Raw genomic sequence first — 5,335 nt, forward strand, 5'->3', positions numbered from 1 at the left:
CATTTTCTTTTGGGCCTTTTCTCATTTGCTTCTTATTGGTATTTCTATCAAGATTGTGTTAGCCCTTGTCGCTAGATTTCCAACAAACTTGGTTTCGTCGAATTCGGAGTCCGTTTGCAGAAGTTGTGTCAGTTTTGGTGTTCTGAAAAGGCTGCAGCGGTACTACCGCGGACAGGAGCGGATGTATTTTTTTACTACCGCTCTTGGGAGCTGTACTACCGCTTGGAGAAGTACTACCGCGGCTACTTCCGTGGCTACTTCCGCTCGGGACCAAAAACTCGTCACAAGTCCAGCGGTGGTAGGCACGGATGTAATTTTTTAGTACCGCTACCCTTAGCAGTAGTACCGCTACCCCTAGCGGTAGTACCGTGAGGTCAAGCGGTACTACCGCTCCGACGGTTCTTCTGGCTTTTTTGCCTCCTCGCTGTTGTGTTTCAAAGGGCTACTACCGCCCTAGCGGTACTACCGCTCCAAGGAGCGGTACTACCGCTCCATAACGGTTGGATTTTTCCCCACCCATAAAAGGGGGTCTTCTGCCCCAATGAACCTTATCCTTTGAGCTCGTGTTCTTCCCCCATTGTTGACCTTCTTCGAGCTTGCTAACTCTCAATCCCTCCATGGATTCTTGCTAGTTTTTGAGGGAAAAGAGAGAGGAGATCTAGATCCACATTTCCACCAATCACTTTCTCCTCTGTGTGAGGGGAACCCCTTGGATCTAGATCTTGGAGTTCTTGGTGTTCTGCTTCTTGTTCTTCCTCTCATTTTCCTCCCTAGCATTAGTTGCTTCGGTGGGATTTGAGAGAGAAGGACTTGGGCACTCCGTGTGCCCTTGCCATTGCATTTGGTGCATCGGTTTGAGTTCTCCACGGTGATACGTGGAAGTTACAAGTTGAGAAGCTTATTACTCTTGGGTGCTTGGTACCCTTGAGCTTGTTCCTCTTGGGTGCTTGGGCGCCCTAGATGGTTGGTGGTGTTCGGAGCTCAATCATTGTGGTGTAAAGCTCCGGGCAAGCGTCGGGGTCTTCAATTAGGTTGTGGAGATCGCCCCGAGCAATTTAACGGGTTCCAGTGACCGCCCCCAAGGGTTGCCAAAGTGTACGGGTTCGGTGACCGCCCCCAAGGGTTGCCATTTGTACGGGTTCAGTGACCGCCCTCAACGGTCCCTTAGTGGAATCACGGCATCTTGCATTGTGCGAGGGCGTGAGGAGATTACGGTGGCCCTAGTGGCTTCTTGGGGAGAATTGTGCCTCCACACCGCTCCAAACGGAGATTAGCATCCGCAAGGGTGTGAACTTCGGGATACATCGTCGTCTCCGCGTGCCTCGGTTATCTCTTACCCGAGCCCTTTACTTATGCACTTTACTTTGTGATAGCCATATTGTTTCTTGTCATATATCTTGCTATCACCTAAGTAGTTTTTCTTGCTTAGCATAAGTTGTTGGTGCACATAGGTGAGCCTAGTTGTTGTAGGTTTTGTGCTTGACAAATTAACCGCTAGGTTTATTCCGCATTTGTTCAAGCCTCAACCGTAATTATTTTAAAGCGCCTATTCAACCCCCCCATCTAGGCGACATCCGCCCTTTTGCCTCTTTGCCGTCTGCCAGCGCCGTCGCCCCACCACCCGTCGCCCCCGCCGCCCCGTCGCCCCACCGCCCCGGCCCCCCGCCGCCCGGTCGCCCCCCCGCCCCGGCCCCCGCCGCCCCGGCCCCCCCGCGCCCCGGCCTCCCGCCGCCCCGCGCCCCACCGCCCCGGGCCCGGCCCCCCGCCGCCCCAGGCCGCCCCCGCGCCCCGGCCACCTCCTCCACTGCCCCGCCCCCCTCCTCCACCGGCCTCCTCCTCCACCGGCCCTGCCCCAAGTGAGCCCCCCCCCTCCTTTTTCTGTTTTTTTTCTTTTTAGTTTTAGTTTTAGTTTAGATTTAGTTTTAGTTTTAGTTTTAGTTTTAGGTTTAGTTTTAGTTTAGTTTTAGTTTTAGGTTTAGTTTAGTTTGAGGAAAGAAGAAGAAGAAGAAGAAGAAGAAGAAGAGAAAAAGAGGAGAGGAGGAGAAGAAGAAGAGGAAAAAGGAAAGGAAGAAGAAGAAGAGGAGGAGGAGAAGAAAAAAGAAGAAGAGGAAGAAGAAGAAGAAAAAAGAGGAGAGGAGGAGAAGAAGAAGAAGAGGAAAAAGGAAAGGAGGAAGAAGAAGAAGAAGAAGAAGAAGAAGAAGAAGAAGAAGAAGGAAAAAAAGGAAGAAAAGGAAGAATAGGAAGAAGAAGAAAAGGAAAAAAGAGGAAAAAACCCCGACCCGACACGGCACCCCGACCCCGACCCGGCACCCCGACCTGGCACCCCGACCCCTAGACCCCGACCCCGACACCCCAACCCCGACCCCGACCCCGACACCAGCACGTGGCATCCAGCTGTGCTTCCTGCGAGCTGACCCATTTGGTCAGTTTGCCTACAGTGGCAGACGGCAAAGAGTTTGCCGTCCGCGGCGGACGGCAAAGGGCTGCCATGTAGTGACGTGTAGATGACATCATGTGGCAGACGGCAAAGAGTTTGCCGTCCGCGGCGGACGGCAAAGGGCTGCCGTTAGGCACTTAACGGACTGACAGCACAATTATTGCCGTCCGCTCTCTTTGCCGTCCGCGGCAGACGGCAAAGGGCCTTTGCCGTCAGCCGCCAGAAAGCAGACGGCAAAGTAGTTGTTTACCATAGCCTACTTTGCCGGAGCCTTTTGCCATCCGCGGCTGACGGTAAAGGTCTTTGCCGTCCGCCATGGCAGACGGCAAAATAGCTGATTCCTGTAGTGTCTTGCCTTCGTATCTGTGATAGAAGGTGTACCCAACCGTCTCCTTTGGGTATCCTATGAAGACACATTTCTCCTATTTGGGTTCAAGCTTATCAGGTTGAAGCTTTTTCACATAAGCATCGCAGCCCCAAACTTTAAGAAACGACAACTTTGGTTTCTTGCCAAACCACAGTTCATAAGGTCTCAACGGATTTAGATGGTGCCCTATTTAACGTGAATGCCAAAATGATAGCGGTAAATCAGTAAGAGACATCATATATCGCACCATATCTAGTAAAGTACGATTACGACGTTCGGACACACCATTACGCTATGGTGTTCCGGGTGGCGTGACTTGCGAAACTATTCCGCATTGTTTCAAATGAAGACCAAACTCGTAACTCAAATATTCTCCTCCACGATCAGATCGTAGAAACTTTATTTTCTTGTTACGATGATTTTCCACTTCACTCTGAAATTCTTTGAACTTTTCAAATGTTTCAGACTTATGTTTCATCAAGTAGATATACCCATATCTGCTCAAATCATCTGTGAAGGTGAGAAAATAATGATACCTGCCGCGAGCCTCAACATTCATCGGACCACATACATCAGTATGTATGATTTCCAATAAATCTGTTGCTCGCTCCATTGTTCCGGAGAACAGCGTTTTAGTCATCTTGCCCATGAGGCATGGTTCGCAAGTACCAAGTGATTCATAATCAAGTGATTCCAAAAGTCCATCAGAATGGAGTTTCTTCATGCGCTTTACACTAATATGACCGAAACGGCAGTGCCACAAATAAGTTGCACTATCATTATCAACTCTGCATCTTTTGGCTTCAATATTATGAATATGTGTATCACTACTATCAATATTCAACATAAATAGACCACTCTTCAAGGGTGCATGACCATAAAAGATATTACTCATATAAATAGGAAAGCCATTATTCTCTAATTTAAATAAATAACCGTCTCGCATCAAACAAGATCCAGATATAATGTTCATGCTCAACGCTGGCACCAAATAACAATTATTCAGGTCTAAAACTAATCCCGAAGGTAGATGTTGAGGTAGCGTGCCGACCGCGATCACATCGACTTTGGTACCATTTCCCACGCGCATCGTCACCTCGTCCTTAGCCAATCTTCGCTTAATCCGTAGTCCTGCTTCGAGTTGCAAATATTAGCAACAGAACCAGTATCAAATACCCAGGTGCTACTGCGAGCATTAGTAAGGTACACATCAATAACGTGTATATCACATATACCTTTGTTCACTTTGCCATCCTTATTATCCGCCAAATACTTGGGGTAGTTCCTCTTCTAGTGACCAGTCCCTTTGCAGTAGAAGCACTCAGTCTCAGGCTTAGGTCCAGACTTGGGCTTCTTCACTTGAGCAGCAACTTGCTTGCCGTTCTTCTTGAAGTTCCCCTTCTTCCCTTTACCCTTTTTCTTGAAACTGGTGGTCTTGTTGACCATCAACACTTGATGCTCCTTCTTGATTTCTACCTCCGCAGCCTTTAGCATTGCGAAGAGCTCGGGAATTGTCTTATCCATCCCTTGCATATTATAGTTCATCACGAAGCTCTTGTAGCTTGGTGACAGTGATTGAAGAATTCTGTCAATGACACTATCATCAGGAAGATTAACTCCCAGTTGAATCAAGTGATTGTTATACCCAAACATTTTGAGTATATGCTGATACGTCTCCAACGTATCTATAATTTTTTATTGTTCCATGCTATATTATATTCTGTTTTGGACATTAATGGGCTTTATTATACACTTTTATATTATTTTTGGGACTAACCTATTAACCGGAGGCCCAGCCCAGAATTGATGTTTTTTGCCTATTTCAGAGTTTCGCAGAAAAAGAATATCAAACGGAGTCCAAACGGAATGAAACCTTCGGGAACGTGATTTTTGGAGCAAACGTGATCCAGAGGACTTGGACCCTACGTCAAGAAAGCAATCAGGGGGGCACGAGGTAGGGGGCGCGCCTACCCCCCTAGGCGCGCCCTCCACCCTCGTGGGGCCCACGTTGCTCCACCGACGTACTTCTTCCTCCTATATATACCTACGTACCCCCAAACTACCAGATACGGAGCCAAAAACCTAATTCCACCGCCGCAACCTTCTATACCTGTGAGATCCCATCATGGGGCCTTTTCCGGAGCTCCGTCGGAGGGGGCATCGATCACGGAGGGCTTCTACATCAACACCATAGCCTCTCCGATGATGTGTGAGTAGCTTACCTCAGACCTTCGGGTCCATAGTTATTCGCTAGATGGCTTCTTCTCTCTCTTTGGATCACAATACAAAGTTCTCCACGATTCTCGCGGAGATCTATTCGATGTAATCTTCTTTTGTGGTGTGTTTGTTGGGACCGATGAATTGTGGGTTTATGATGAAGTTTATCTATGAACAATATTTGAATCTTCTCTGGATTCTTTTATGTATGATTGGTTATCTTTGCAAGTCTCTTCGAATTATTAGTTTGGTTTGGCCTACTAGATTGATCTTTCTTACAATGGGAGAAGTGCTTAGCTTTGGGTTCAATCCTG

The sequence above is a fragment of the Aegilops tauschii genome, chromosome 7, assembly GCF_002575655.3.
Source record: "Aegilops tauschii subsp. strangulata cultivar AL8/78 chromosome 7, Aet v6.0, whole genome shotgun sequence".
Taxonomy (NCBI): domain Eukaryota; kingdom Viridiplantae; phylum Streptophyta; class Magnoliopsida; order Poales; family Poaceae; genus Aegilops; species Aegilops tauschii.